Source organism: Durio zibethinus, chromosome 23, assembly GCF_047325235.1.
Source record: "Durio zibethinus cultivar Kanyao isolate XHJ-2024 chromosome 23, ASM4732523v1, whole genome shotgun sequence".
Taxonomy (NCBI): Eukaryota; Viridiplantae; Streptophyta; class Magnoliopsida; order Malvales; family Malvaceae; genus Durio; species Durio zibethinus.
Genome location: NC_143184.1, coordinates 15,151,779 through 15,167,209, shown reverse-complemented (window position 1 = coordinate 15,167,209; position 15,431 = coordinate 15,151,779).

Below are 15,431 nucleotides of genomic sequence, written 5' to 3'. Positions count from 1 at the left end.
ATCGACCCGGTCCCCCCTGCGTGCTATCGATCTCGCTGCTACAACCCTTGGTTCGGTCTGATCTTAGACTGAGAATGAATAAGACTTGCTTAGACTGGGGATGAACTTCGTATGCCTAAGTCAACCCACAAAACGAACGTGCGAGTGCTCAACTGGCCAGAGAGGCAGAATGTGCAAGCCGGGGATCGACCCGGTCCCTCTCTGTGTGCTGTCGATCCCGCTGTGGGTCCTGCTATCACAACCCTCAATCTGGTCCTATCTTAGAATGGGAATGAACTCCGTATGCCTAAGTCAACCCACGAAATGAGCGGACGGGCACTATACCGGCCAGAGAGGCAGGATGCATAAGCCGTAGATCGATCGAGTGATAGGTGGGTTCAGGCACATCTTCATATATCTACCGTGCCAATGCCATTTTTATGGCTTGTAAATTCTTACAATGCTCCCCTAAGCCTTCATGTGAAGTTTCATGGCAAGACGACCCGTTTTCTATTTTTCACGATTTTCAAAACTTTTTATGGTTCGAGATTTTTTAAAATTTTTTTAGAAGGAGTTTTAGCCCAAATTTGGTAGACATGATCCTTGTATTTTTGTTGGCATGCAAAAAAAAAATTCAACTAAAAACTCGAAGTGGAGAAGATTTTGTGACCGTTTGAAAAAAGTGTCCCCATTTCAGACACTTTAATGGCTACTGGCAGCAAACCTATAAAATCTCAAATGCTCTTTAAGGGGGTGTGAGTTCTTGAGGTTTGATGAGGGATAGGGGGCCATTATAAGGGATAGGTTCTCGATAGCCTCTGGCCCTTGGTTGGTCGAGATCGAGAATGCACTACGTATGCCTAAGTCAACCCATGAACGAGCGTGCGGGCGCTCAACCGGTCGAAAAGCCAGAATACGCAATCCAAGGATCGACCCAGCCCCCCTCTGCGTGCTACCGATCCCGCTGTAGGTCCCTCGGTCCTGTTGGGGCTTAGACCAAGAATGAACTCCGCATGCCTAAGTCAACCCACGAAACGAGCGTGCGGGCACTCAGCTGGCCGGAGAGGCAGGATGCGCAAGTCCAGGATCGGCCCGATCCCCCTCTGTGTGCTACTGCTGATCCCACTGCTGGTCCAATCTGAGACTGGGAATGAACTCCGTATGCCTAAGTCAACCCACGAAACGAGCGTGCAGGCGCTGAGCGATCGGAGAGCCAAAATGCGTAAGCCGAGGATCGGCCCGACCGCCCTATACGTGCTACCGATCCCACTGCGTGTCCCTCGGTCCGGTTGGTGCTTAGACCGAGAATGAACTTCGCATGCCTAATTCAACCCACGAAACGAGTGTGCGGGCGTTCAGTCGGCCGAAGAGGCAGGATGCATAAGTCGAGGATCGACTCGATCCCTCTCTGCGTGTTGCTACCGATCCTACTGCCGGTTCGATCTTAGACTTGGAATGAACTCCGTATGCTTAGACTGGGAATGAACTCCGTATGCCTAAGTCAGCCCATGAAATGAGCTTGCGGGCACTGAGCCAGTCAGAGAGGCATAATGCGTAAGCCGAGGATTGGCCCGATCCCCCTCTGTATGCTGCCGATCCCGCTGTCGGTCTCGTTGCCGTAACCCTCGGTCCGACTAGGGCTTAGATATGGAATGAACTCCGTATGCCTAAGTCAACCCATGAAACGAGCGTACAAGAGCTCAACCGGCCGGAGAGGCAGAATGTGCAAGTCGGGGATCAGCTCGGTCCCCCCTGCATTATACCGATCCTGCTGTTGGTCCTGCTGTCGTAACCTTCGGTCTGGTTCGATCTTAGACTGAGAATGAAAGAGACTTGTTTAGACTGGGGATGAACTCCGTATGCCTAAGTCAACCCACGAAATGTGCGTGCAGACACTCAGCTAGCCAGAGAGGCAGAATGTGCAAGCCGAGGATTGGCCCGATCCCCCTCTACGTGCTGTCAATCCCACTGCTGGTCTCATTGCCACAATCCTCAGTCCGGTTGGGGCTTAGACATGGAATGAACTTCGTATGCCTAAGCCAACCCACGAAACGAGCGTGCAGGTGCTCAACCGGCCGGAAAGGCAGAATACGCAAGTCGAGGATCGGCTCGATCCCCCCTGCGTGCTATTGATCCTGCTGCTGGTCCTGCTGTCACAACCCTTGATCTGATCTGATCTTAGATTGGGAATGAACGAGACTTGCTTAGACTAGGGATGAACTCCGTATGCCTAAGTCAACCCATGAAACGTACGTGCGGGCACTCAGCCAGCCATAGAGGCAGAATGTGCAAGCCAGGGATTGGCTCGATCTCCCTCTGTGTGCTATCGATCTCGTTATGGGTCCTGCTACCGTAACCCTCGATCCAGTCCGATCTTAGATGACCTATTTTCTATTTTTCATGATTTTTGAAACTTTTTACAGTTTGAGATTTTTTAAAATTTTTTTAGAAGGAGTTTTGTCTCCAAATTTGGTAGACGTGATCCTTGTATTTTTGTTGGCATGCACAAAAAAATATTGTGACCGTTTGCAAAAAGTGTCCCCATTTCAGACACTTTAATGGCTACTGGCAGCAAACCTATGAAATCTCAAATGCTCTTTAAGGGGGTTTGAGTTCTCGAGGTTTGATGAGGGATAGGGGCCAATATAAGGGATAGGTTCGCGATAGCTTTTGGCCCTTGGTTGGTCGAGACTGGGAATGCACTACGTACACCTAAGTCAACCCATGAAACGAGCGTGCGGGCACTCAGCCGATCAGAGAGCCAGAATGCGCAAGCAGAGGATCGACCCGACCCCCTTCTACGTGCTGCCGATCTCGCTGCGAGTCCCTCGGTCCGGTTGGGGCTTAGACTGGGAATGAACTCTGCATGCCTAAGTCAACCCATGAAATGAGCGTGCGGGCACTCAATCGATCGAAGAGGCAGGATCCGTAAGCCGAGGATCGGCCCAATCCCCCTCTGCGTGCTGCTGTCGATCCCGCTATCGGTCCGATCTTAGACTGAAATAAACTTTGTATGCCTAAGTCAACCCATGAAACGAGCTTATGGGTGCCGAGCCGGTCGGAGAGGCATAATGCGCAAGACGGGTATTAGCCCTGTCCCCCTCTGCGTGCTGCCGATCCTACTGCTGGTCCTACTGTCGCAACCGTTGGTCTGGTCTGATCTTAGACTGGGAATGAACGAGACTTGCTTAGACTGAGGATGAACTCCGTATGCCTAAGTCAACCCACGAAATGAGCGTACGGGCCCTCAGCCAGCCAGAGAGGCAGAATGTGTAAGTCGGGGATCAGCCTGGTCCCCCTCTACATGCTACCGATCCCGTTACGGGTCCTACTGTCGCAATCCTTGATCCGATCTGATCTTAGACTGGGAATGAACTCCGTATACCTATGTCAACCCACGAAATGAGCGGACAGGCACTACGTCGACCAAAGAGGCGGGATGCACAAGTCATGGATCGATCAGGTGATAGATGGGTTCAGGCACATCTTGATATTTCTACCATGCCAACACCATTTTTATGGCTTGTAAATTCATACAATGGTCCCCTAAGCCTTCATGTGAAGTTTCGTGGGAAGACGACCCGTTTTCTATTTTTCATAATTTTTGAAACTTTTTACGGCTCGAGATTTTTAAAAATTTTTTTAGGAGTTTTGGCCCCAAATTTGGTAGACATGATCCTTGTATTTTTGTGGGCATGCACAAAAAAATTTAGCTAAAAATTCAAAGTGAAGAAGATTTTGTGACGTTTGAAAAAAGTGTCCCCATTTCAAACACTTTAATGGCTACTGGCAGCAAACCTATAAAATCTCAAATGCTCTTTAAGGGGGTGTGAGTTCTCAAGATTTGATGAGGGATAGGGGGCCAATATAAGGGATAGGTTCTCGATAGCCTCTGGCCCTTGGTTGGTCGAGACCAGAAATGCACTACGTATGCCTAAGTCAACCCATAAAACGAGCACGCGGGCGCTCAGTCGGCCGGAGAGCCAGAACGCACAAGCTGAGGATCAGCTCGGCCCCTCTCTGCGTGCTGTCGATCCCGCTGCGAGTCCCTTGGTCCGATTAGGGCTTAGACCAGGAATGAACTCTGCATGCCTAAGTCAACCCACGAAACGAGCATACGGGTGCTCAACCGGCCGAAGTGGCAGTATGCGTAAGCTGATGATCAACCTGGTCATCTTCTGCGTGCTGCTATCGATCCCGCTGCCGGTCCGATCTTAGACTGGGAATGAACTCCGTATGCTGAGACTGGGAATGAACTCTGTATGCCTAAGTCAACCCACGAAATGAGTGTGTGGGTGCTGAGCCGGTCGGAGAGGCATAATGAGCACGCCAGGGATCGGCTCGGTCCCTCTCTGCGTGCTGCCGATCCCGCTGTCGGTCCTGCTGCCACAACCCTCGGTCCGACTGGGGCTTAGACATGGAATGAACTCCGTATGCCTAAGCCAACCCATGAAACCAGCATGCAGGTGCTTAACCGGTCGGAGAGGTAGAATACACAAGTCGAGGATCGACCCAGTCCCCCCTACGTGCTGTCGATCTTGCTGCTGGTCCTGCTGTAGCAACCCTCGATCCGGTCCGATCTTAGACTGGCAATAAACGAGACTTGCTTAGACTGGGGATGAACTCCGTATGTCTAAGTCAACCCATGAAATTAGCGTACGGGCGCTCAGCAGGCCAGAGATGTAGAATGTGTAAGCTGAGGATCGGCCTGATCCCCCTCTGCGTGTTGTCTATCCCGCTGCGGGTCCAGTTGCCACAACCCTTGATCCAGTCTGATCTTCGACTGGGAATAAACTCCGTATGCCTAAGTCAACCCATGAAATGAGCGGACGGGCACTACGCCGTTCAGAGAGATGGGATGCGTAACCCGTGGTTCAATCGGGTGATAGGTGGGTTTAGGCACATCTTCATATTTCTACCGTGCCAATTCCATTTTTATGGCTTGTAAATTCATACAATGGTCCCTTAAGCCTTCATGTGAAGTTTCATGGCAAGATGACCCATTTTCTATTTTTCATGATTTTCAAAACTTTTTACAGTTTGGGATTTTTTTAAATTTTTTTGATGGAGTTTTGGCCCCAAATTCGGTAGACATGATCCTTGTATTTTTGTTGGCATGCATAAAAAAATTTAGCTAAAAACTCGAAGTAGAGAAGATTTTGTGACCATTTGAATAAAGTGTCCCCATTTCAGACACTTTAATGGCTACTAGCAGCAAACCTGTAAAATCTCAAATGCTCTTTAAGGAGGTGTGAGTTCTCAAGGTTTGATGAGGGATAGGGGGCCAATATAAAGGATAGGTTCTTGGTAGCCTCTGGCCCTTGGTTGGTCGAGACCGGGAATGCATTACGTATGTTTTAGTTAACCCATGAAACGAGCGTACGGGCGTTCAGTCGATCGGAGAGCCAGAATGCGCAAGCCGAGGATCAGCCCAGCCCCCTTCTGCGTGTTGTCGATCTCACTGTAGGTCCCTCGATCCGATTGGGGCTTAGACCAGGAATGAACTTTGCATGCCTAAGTCAACCGACGAAACGAGCGTGTGGGCGCTCAGCCATCAGAGAGGCAGGATACACGATCGGCCTGGTCCCCCTCTACGTGCTGCTGTCGATCCCACTATCGGTCCGATCTTAGACTGGGAATGAACTCCGTATGCTTAGACTGGGAATGAACTCCATATGCCTAAGTCAACCCACGAAACGAGGGTGCGACCGTTGAGTCGGTCAGAGAGGCATAATGCGTAAGTCGGGGATCAGCCCGATCCCCTTCCGCGCGCTGTCGGTCTCGCTGCCACAACCCTCGATCCGGCTGGGGCTTAGACATGGAATGAACTCCGTATGCCTAAGCCAACCCATAAAATAAGCGTACGGGTGCTCAACCGGCCGGAGAGGCAGAATGTACAAGTCGGGGATTAACCCGGTCCATCCCTGTGTGTTGTCGATCCTACTGCTGGTCCTACTACCGTAACCCTCAGTCCGATCCGATCTTAGATTGGGAATGAATGAGACTTGCTTAGACTAGGGATGAACTCCGTATGCCTAAGTCAACCCACGAAATGAGCGTACGGGCGCTCAGTTGGCCAGAGAGGCAGAATGTGTAAGCCGGGGATCGGCCCGATCCACTCTGCGTGCTGTCGATCCCACTACGGGTTCTGCTACCGCAACCTTCAATTCGATCTGATCTTAGACTGGAAATGAACTCCGTATGCCTAAGTCAACCAACGAAACGAGTGGACGGGCATTACGCCGGCCAGAGAGGCGGGATGCGCAAGTCGTGGATCGATCGGGTGATAGGTGCGTTCAGGCACATCTTCATATTTTTGACGTGCCAATGCCACTTTTATGGGTTGTAAATTCATACAATGGTCCCCTAAGCCTTCATGTGAAGTTTCGTGGCAAGACGACCCATTTTCTATTTTTCATGATTTTTGAAACTTTTTACGGTTCGAGATTTTTAAAAATTTTTTTAGAAGGATTTTTTGCCCCAAAATTGGTAGACGTGATCCTTGTATTTTTGTTGGCATGCACAAAAAAATTCAGCTAAAAAATCGAAGTGGAGAAGATTTTGTGACCTTTTGAAAAAAGTGTCCCCATTTCAAACACTTTAATGGCTACTGGCAGCAAGCCTATAAAATCTCAAATGCTCTTTAAGGGGGTGTGAATTCTCGAGGTTTGATGAGGGATAGGGGGCCAATATAAGGGATAGGTTCTCGATTGCCTCTGGCCCTTGGTTGGTCGAGACTGGGAATGCACTGCGTATGCCTAAGTCAACCCATGAAACAAGCATACGACGCTCAGAAGGCCGGAGAGCCAGAATGCGCAAGTCGAGGATCGACCTGGCCCCCCTCTGCATTTTGCTGATCCCGCTGCGGGTCCCTCGGTCCGGTTGGGGCTTAGATAGGGAATGAACTCCGCAGACTTAAGTCAACCCACGAAACAAGCGTGCGGGCGCTCAGCCGATCGAAGAGGCAGGATACGCAAGCCGAGGATCGACCCGATCCCCCTCTGCATGCAGCTGTCGATCCTATTGTCAATCCAATCTTAGATTGGAAATGAACTCCGTATGCCTAAGTCAACGCATGAAACGAGTGTGCAGGCGCTGAGCCAACCGGAGAGGCAGAATGCGCAAGTCAGGAATCGGCTCGGTCCCCCTGCATGCTGCCGATCCTGCTACTGGTCCTGCTATCGTAACCCTTGGTCCAGTCTGATCTTAGACTGGGATTGAAAGAGAGTTGCTTAGACTAGGGATGAACTCCATATGCCTAAGTCAACCCACAAAACGAGCGTGCGGGCGCTGAGCCGATCGAAGAGGCATAATGCGCAAGCTGGGGATCGGCCCGGTCCCCTTCTTTGTACTGTCGATCTCGCTTGTGGTCCTGCTGCGACAACCCTCAGTCTGACTGGGTCTTAGACATGGAATGAACTCCGTATGCCTAAGCCAACCTACAAAACGAGCATGCGGACGCTCAACCGACCGGAGAGGCAGAATGCACAAGTCAGGGATCGGCCTGGTCCCCCCTGCGTGCTGTCGATCCTACTGCCGTAACCTTCGATCCGGTCTGATTTTAGATTGGGAATGAATGAGACTTGCTTAGACTGAGGATGAACTCCGTATGCCTAAGTTAACCCACGAAACGAGCATGCAGGCATTGAGCCGACCGGAGAGGTAGAATGTGCAAGTCAGAGATCAGCCCGATCCCCTCTGCGTGCTATCGATCCTGTTGCTGGTCCTGCTACCACAACCCTCGATCCGGTCTGATCTTAGACTGGGAATGAACGAGAGTTGCTTAGACTGGGGATGAACTCCGTATGCCTAAGCCAACCCATGAAACGAGCATGCGGGCGCTGAGCCGATCAGAGAGGCATAATGCGTAAGCCGGGAATCGGCCCAGTCCCCTTTTATGTGCTGTCGATCCCACTGCCGATCCCGTTGCCACAACCCTCGGTCCGGCTGGGGATTAGACATGGAATGAACTTGGTACGCTTAAGCCAACCCACGAAACGAGCGTGCGGGTGCTCAACCGATCAGAGAGGCAGAATGCGCAAGTCAGGGATCGACCCTGACCCCTCTTACGTGCTACCGATCCTGCTGTTGGTCGTGCTATCGCAACCCTCGGTTCGATCCGATCTTAGCCTGGGAATGAACAAGACTTGCTTAGACTGGGGATGAACTCCGTATGCCTAAGTCAACCCATGAAACGAGCGTGCAGGTGCTCAACCGGCCAGAGAGGTAGAATGTGCAAGTCGAGGATCGGCTCGATCCCCCTCTGCGTGCTGTTGATCCCGCTGTGGGTCTCTCGATTCGGTTGGGGCTTAGATCGAGAATGAACTCCTCATGCCTAAGTCAACCCCCGAAACAAGCGTGCGGGTGCTCAGCTGGCCGGAGAGGCAGGATGCGTAAGCCGAGGATCGACCTAGTCCCCCTCTACGTGCTACTGTCGATCCTGCTGTCGGTCTGATCTTAGACTGGGAATGAACTCCGTATGCCTAAGTCAACCCATGAAACGAGCGTACAGGCATGGAGCCGATCAGAGAGGCATAATGCGTAAGTCGGGGATCAATCCGGTTCCCCTCTGTGTGCTGCTGATCCCGCTGCCAGTCTCACTGCCACAACCCTCGGTCCGGTTGGGGCTTAGACATGGAATGAACTCCATATGCCTAATCCAACCCATGAAATGAGCATACGGATGCTCAACTAGTCAGAGAGGTAGAATGTGCAAGTCGAGGATCAACCCGATCCCCCCTGCGTGCTGTCGATCCTGCTGCTGGTCCTACTGTCGCAACCCTTGGTCCGATCCGATCTTAGACTGGGAATGAACGAGACTTGCTTAGACTGGAGATGAACTTTGTATGCCTAAGTCAACCCATGAAATGAGCGTGCGGGCGCTCAGTCGACTAGAGACATAAAATGTGCAAGCCAGAGATCAACCCGGTCTCCCTCTGCGTGCTGCCGATCCCGCTGCGAGTCCTGCTGTTGCAACCCTCGATCCAATCTGATCTTAGACTGGGAATGAACTTCGTATAACTAAATCAACCCACCAAACGAGCGGATGGGTACTACGCCAGCCAGAGAGGCGGGATGCGCAAGTCAAGGATCGATCGGGTGATAGGTGGGTTCAGGCACATATTCATATTTCTACCATGGCAATGCCATTTTTATGCTTGTAAATTCATACAATGGTCCCCTAAGCCTTCATGTGAAGTTTCGTGGCAAGATAACCCGTTTTCTATTTTTCACGATTTTGGAAACTTTTTACGGTTCGGGATTTTGTAAAATTATTTTAGAAGGAGTTTTGGCCCCAAATTTGATACACATGACCCTTGTATTTTTGCTGGCATGCACAAAAAAAATTCAGCTAAAAACTCGAAGTGGAGAAGATTTTGTGACCATTTGGAAAAAGTGTCCACATTTTAGACACTTTAATGGCTACTGACAGCAAACCTATAAAATCTTAAATGCTCTTTAAGGGGGTGTGACATCTCGAGGTTTGATGAGGGATAGGGGGCCAATATAAGGGATAGGTTCTCTATAGCCTCTGGCCCTTGGTTGGTCAAGACCGAGAATACACTACATATGCCTAAGTCAACCCATTAAAATAAGCGTGCGGGCGTTCAGCCGACTGGAGAGCCAGAATACGCAAGCCAAGGATCGGCCTGGCCCCCCTCTACGTGCTACCGATCTTGTTGTGGGTCCCTCAATCCAATTGGGGCTTAGACCAGGAATGAACTCCACATGCCTAAGTCAACCCACGAAACGAGCGTGCGGACGTTCAACCGACCGGAGAGGCAGGATGCGTAAGTCGAGGATCAGCCCGGTCCCCCTCTGCATGCTACTGTCGATCCTACTATCGGTCTGATCTTAGATTGGGAATGAACTCCGTATGCCTAAGTCAACACACGAAACGAGCGTGAAGGCGTTGAGCTAGTTAGAGAGGCATAATGCATAAGCCAGGGATCGATCCGATCCCACTCTGCGTGCTGTCGATCCCGCTGTCAATCCCTTTGTCACAACCCGCGGTCTGGTCGGGGCTTAGACATGGAATGAACTCCGTATGCCTAAGCCAACCCACAAAACGAGCGTACAGATGCTCAACCGACCGGAGAGGTAGAATGCACAAGTTGGGGATCAGCTCGATCCCCCCTTACGTGCTGTCGATCCAGCTGCTGGTCCTACTGTCGCAACCTTCGGTCCGGTCTAATCTTAGACTGGGAATGAATGAGACTTGCTTAGACTGGGGATGAACTTCGTATGCCTAAGTCAACCCACGAAATGAGCGTGTGGGCACTCAGTCGGCCAGAGAGGCAGAATGTGCAAACCTGGGATTGGCTCGGTCCTCTTCTGCGTGCTATCGATCCCATTACGGGTCCTGCTGCCGCAACCCTTGATCCAATCTGATCTTAGACTGGGAATGAACTTTGTATGCCTAAGTCAACCCACAAAATGAGCGGACGGGCACTACGCCAGCCAGAGAGGAGAGATGCGCAAGTCGTGGATCAATCGGGTGATAGGTGAGTTCAGGCACATCTTCTATTTTTGCCATGCCAATCCCATTTTTATGGCTTGTAAATTCATACAATGGTCCCCTAAGCCTTCATGTGAAGTTTCATGGCAAGATGACCCGTTTTCTATTTTTCATGATTTTTGAAACTTTTTGAGGTTCGAGATTTTTTAAAAATTTTTTAGAAGGATTTTTGGCCCCAAAATTGGTAGACATGATCCTTGTATTTTTGTTGGTATGCACAAAAAAATTCAGCGAAAAACTCGAAGTGGAGAATATTTTGTGACCATTTGAAAAAAGTGTCCCCATTTCAGACACTTTAATGGCTACTGACAGCAAACCTATAAAATCTCAAATGCTCTTTAAGGGGGTGTGACTTCTCGAGGTTTGATGAGGGATAGGGGGCCAATATAAGGGATAGGTTCTTGATAGCCTCTGGCCCTTGGTTGGTCGAGATCGGGAATGCACTACGTATGCCTAAGTAAACACATGAAACGAGCGTGCGGGCGCTCAGCCGGTCGGAAAGCAAGAATGCGTAAGCTGATGATCGGCTCGGCCCCCCACTACGTGCTGCCGATCTTGCTATGGGTCCCTCGATCTGGTTGGGGCTTAGACCGGAAATAAACTCCGCATGCCTAAGTTAGCCCACAAAATGAGCGTGCGGGCACTCAGTCGATCGGAGAGGCAGGATGCGCAAGCTGAGGATCGGCCTGGTCCCCCTTTACGTGCTGCTATCGATCCCACTGCCGATCCGATCTTAGACTAGGAATGAACTCCGTATGCCTAAGTCAACCCACGAAACGAGTGTGCGGGCACTGAGCCGGTCAGAAAGGCATAATGCGTAAGCCAGGGATCGACTCGGTCCCCCTCTGCATGCTGTCGATCCCGTTGCCAGTCCTGCTACCATAACCCATGGTCCGGATGGGCTTACACATGGAATGAACTTCGTATGCCTAAGCCAACCCATGGAACGAGCGTGCGGGTGCTCAACCGATCAGAGAGGCAGAATGCGTAAGTCGGGGATTGGCCCAGTCCCCCTTGCGTGCTGCCGATCCTGCTGCTGGTCCTACTGTCGCAACCATCGATCCGATCTGATCTTAGACTTGGAATGAACGAGACTTGCTTAGACTGGGGATGAACTCCGTATGCCTAAGTCAACTCACGAAACGAGCGTGCGGGCGCTCAATCGACCAAAGAGGTAGAATGTGCAAGCTGGGGATCGACCCGGTCCCTCTCTGCATGCAGCCAATCCCGTTGCAGGTCTTGCTACGGCAACCCTTGATCCGGTTCGATCTTAGACTGGGAATGAACTCCGTATGCCTAAGTCAACCCACAAAACGAGCGGACGGGACTACGCCGGTAAGAGAGGCGGGATGCGCAAGCCGTGGATCGATCGGGTGATAGGTGGGTTCAGGCACATCTTCATATTTCTACCATGCCAATGCCATTTTTATCTCTTGTAAATTCATACAATGGTCCCCTAAGCCTTCACGTGAAGTTTCGTGGCAAGACGACCCGTTTTTTTATTTTTCATGATTTTTGAAACTTTTTACGATTCGGGATTTTTTAAAATTTTTTTAGAAAGAGTTTTGGCCCCAAATTTGGTAGACACGATCGTTGTATTTTTGTTGGCATGCACAAAAAAATTCAGCTAAAAACTTGAAGTGGAGAAGATTTTGTGACCGTTTGAAAAAAGTGTCCCCATTTCAAACACTTTAATGGCTACTAGCAGCAAACCTATAAAATCTCAAATGCTCTTTAAGGGGGTGTGAGTTCTCGAGGTTTGATGAGGGATAGGTGGCCAATATAAGAGATATGTTCTCGATAGCCTCTGGCCCTTGGTTGGCCGAGAACGGGAATGCACTACGTATGCCTAAGTCAACCCATGAAATAAACGTGCGGGCGCTCAGCCGATCGAAAAGCCAGAATGTGCAAGCCGAGGATCGACCCGACCCCCCTCTACATGTTGCCGATCCCACTGCGGATCCCTCGGTCTAGTTGTGGCTTAGACCGGAATTGAACTCCGCATGCCTAAGTCAACACACGAAACGAGCGTGCGAGCGCTCAGTCGACCGGAGAGGCAGGATGCGCAAGCTGAAGATCAGCCCGGTCCCCCTCTGCGTGTTGTTGTCGATCCCACTGCCGGTCCGATATTAGACTGGGAATGAACTCCGTATGCTTAGACTGGGAATGAACTTCGTATGCCTAAGTCAACCTACGGAATGAGCGTGCGGGCATTGAGACGCTCGGAGAGGCATAATACGCGAGCCGGGGATCGTCCAGTCCCTCTCTGCGTGCTGTCGATCCTGTTGCCAGTTTCGCTGCCACAACCCTCGGTCGGGCTGGGGCTTAGACATGGAATGAACTCCGTATGCCCAAGCCAACCCATGAAACGAGCGTGCGGGCGCTCAACCGGCCGGAGAGGTAAAACACGCAAGTCAGGGATCGGCCCGATTCCCCCCTACGTGCTACGGATCCTGCTGCTGGTCCTGCTGTCACAAGCCTCAATCCGATACCATCTTAGACTAGCAATGAACGAGACTTGCTTAGACTGGGGATGGACTCCGTATGCCTAAGTCCACCCACGAAACGAGCATGCGGGCGCTCAGCAGGCTAGAGAGGCAGAATGTGCAAGTCGGGGATTGGCCCGGTCCCCCTCTGCGTGCTGCTGTCGATCCCGCTACGGGCCTGATCTGAGACTGGGAGTGAACTCTGTATGCTTAGACTGGGAATGAACTCCGTATGCCTAAGTCAACCCACGAAACGAGCAAGGGGGCGCTGAGCCGGTCGGAGAGGCATAATGCGTAAGCCAGGGATTGACCCGGTCCCCCTCTACGTGCTACTGATCCCGCTATCGGTCCCGCTACCACAACCCTCGGTCCGACTGGGGGTTAGACATGGAATGAACTCCGTATGCCTAAGCCAACCCACGAAATGAGTGTACGGGTGCTCAACCAACCGGAGAGGCAGAATACGCTAGTCGATCCCCCCTTGCGTGCTATCGATCCTACTACTGGTCCTGCTATCGCAACCTTCGATCTAATCTGATCTTAGACTGGGAATGAACGAGACTTGCTTAGACTGGGGATGAACTCCGTATGCCTAAGTCAACCCATGAAACGAACGTGCGGGCGTTCAGCCTACCAGAAAGGTAGAATGTGCAAGCTGGGGATCAGCCCGGTCCTCCTCTGCGTGCTGTCGATCCCGCTATAGGTCCTGCTATTGCAACCCTTGATCTGGTCTGATCTTAGACTGGGAATGAACTCCGTATCCCTAAGTTAACCCACGAAACGAGCGGACGGGCACTACGCCGATGAGAGAGGCGGGATGCGCAAGTCGTGGATCGATCGGGTAATAGGTGGGTTCAGGCACATCTTTATATTTTTGCCATGCCAATGCCATTTTTATGGCTTGTAAATTCATACAATGGTCCCCTAAGCCTTCATGTGAAGTTTCATGGTAGGACGACCCGTTTTTTATTTTTCATGATTTTTGAAACTTTTTACTGTTCAGGATTTTTTAAAATTTTTTTAGAAGAAGTTTTGGCCCCAAATTTAGTAGACATGATCCTTGTATTTTTTTTGGCATGCACAAAAAAATTCAACTAAAAACTCAAAGTGGAGAAGAATTTGTGACCATTTGAAAAAAGTGTCCCCATTTCAGACACTTTAATGGCTACTAGCAGCAAACCTATAAAATCTCAAATGCTCTTTAAGGGGGTGTTAGTTCTTGAGGTTTGATGAGGGATAGGGGGCCAATATAAGGGCCAACTACCAGCACCCATCGCACATCATGTGCGCACACCCCCTCGGCCCCCCAATCGCTGGAACCCTAATGCCGCTGGTTAGGTTCTCCGATGATGCTCCAACGATGCTCCGGTGATGGTGCCGTAGGTGAAAAAAATGTGGCACCAGCACATGCCCGAGCCCAGCATGTGTACCGTGGCTCAAAATTGAACTTCGGCCAAGGCCTCGACCATCAATGGCACATGATGGCACATGGTGATGGCATATGCATCGACCATCATCAGCACAGGCTGCCCTTTGGTACAAGCACTTGCCTCGACCGTCATCGACACAAGCTGGGCCCTGGTGTAGATGGTTACCTCGATCACCATCAACACAAGATGGCCCCTAGTGAGGGCGGTTGCATCGAACACTATCGGTACATGCTGGGTCGGGGTGCGGGCGGTTGCCTCAACCACTATTGGCACATGTCAAGCTTTGGTGTGGGCGATTGCCTCGAACGCCATCGATAGAAGATGGCCTCTGGTGCGGGCAGTTGCCTCGAACACTATCGGCACATGCTGGCCCCTGGTGCAGGCGATTGCCTCGAACACCATCGACACGTGTTGGGCCTTGGTGCGGGCGGTTACCTCGACCACCATCGACAAAAGATAGCCCTTGGTGCAGGCGGTTGCCTCGAGCACCATCGGCATAAGCCGACCCTTGGTGCGGGCTCTTGTCTCGACCACCATCAGCAGAAGATGGCCCCTAGTGCGGGCGGTTGTATCGAACACCATCGGCACATGCCGGGCCTTAGTGTGGGCACATGCCTCGGTCTGGTGTGGGCGGTTGCCTCGACCACCATCGGTACACGCTGGCCCTTGGTGCGGGCACATGCCCTAACCACCATTGGCACCTGCTTACCCTCGATGTGGGATATGCCTGTTTGGAAAAGGTGTCCTCGTTTCAAACACTTTAACGTTTACTGGTAGCATATCTATAAAATCTCTACTGCTCTTAGGGGGTGGTGGTCCGGCATCCCCTCTCCCCCCTACGGGGGGAGTAGGTGTGCGTGATGGGCCTCCCATTACGTACACCCAGGGTAACGTCCCTCGAGCGAAATACAGGGCATGCATGCCTTTCGATCATTTTATCCGACAACTAGTTGCTCCGGTGACCAGCAGGTGCCCATGGCCTCGATCGGTTGGCATGCATGCAAAAAAAAAGAGCTG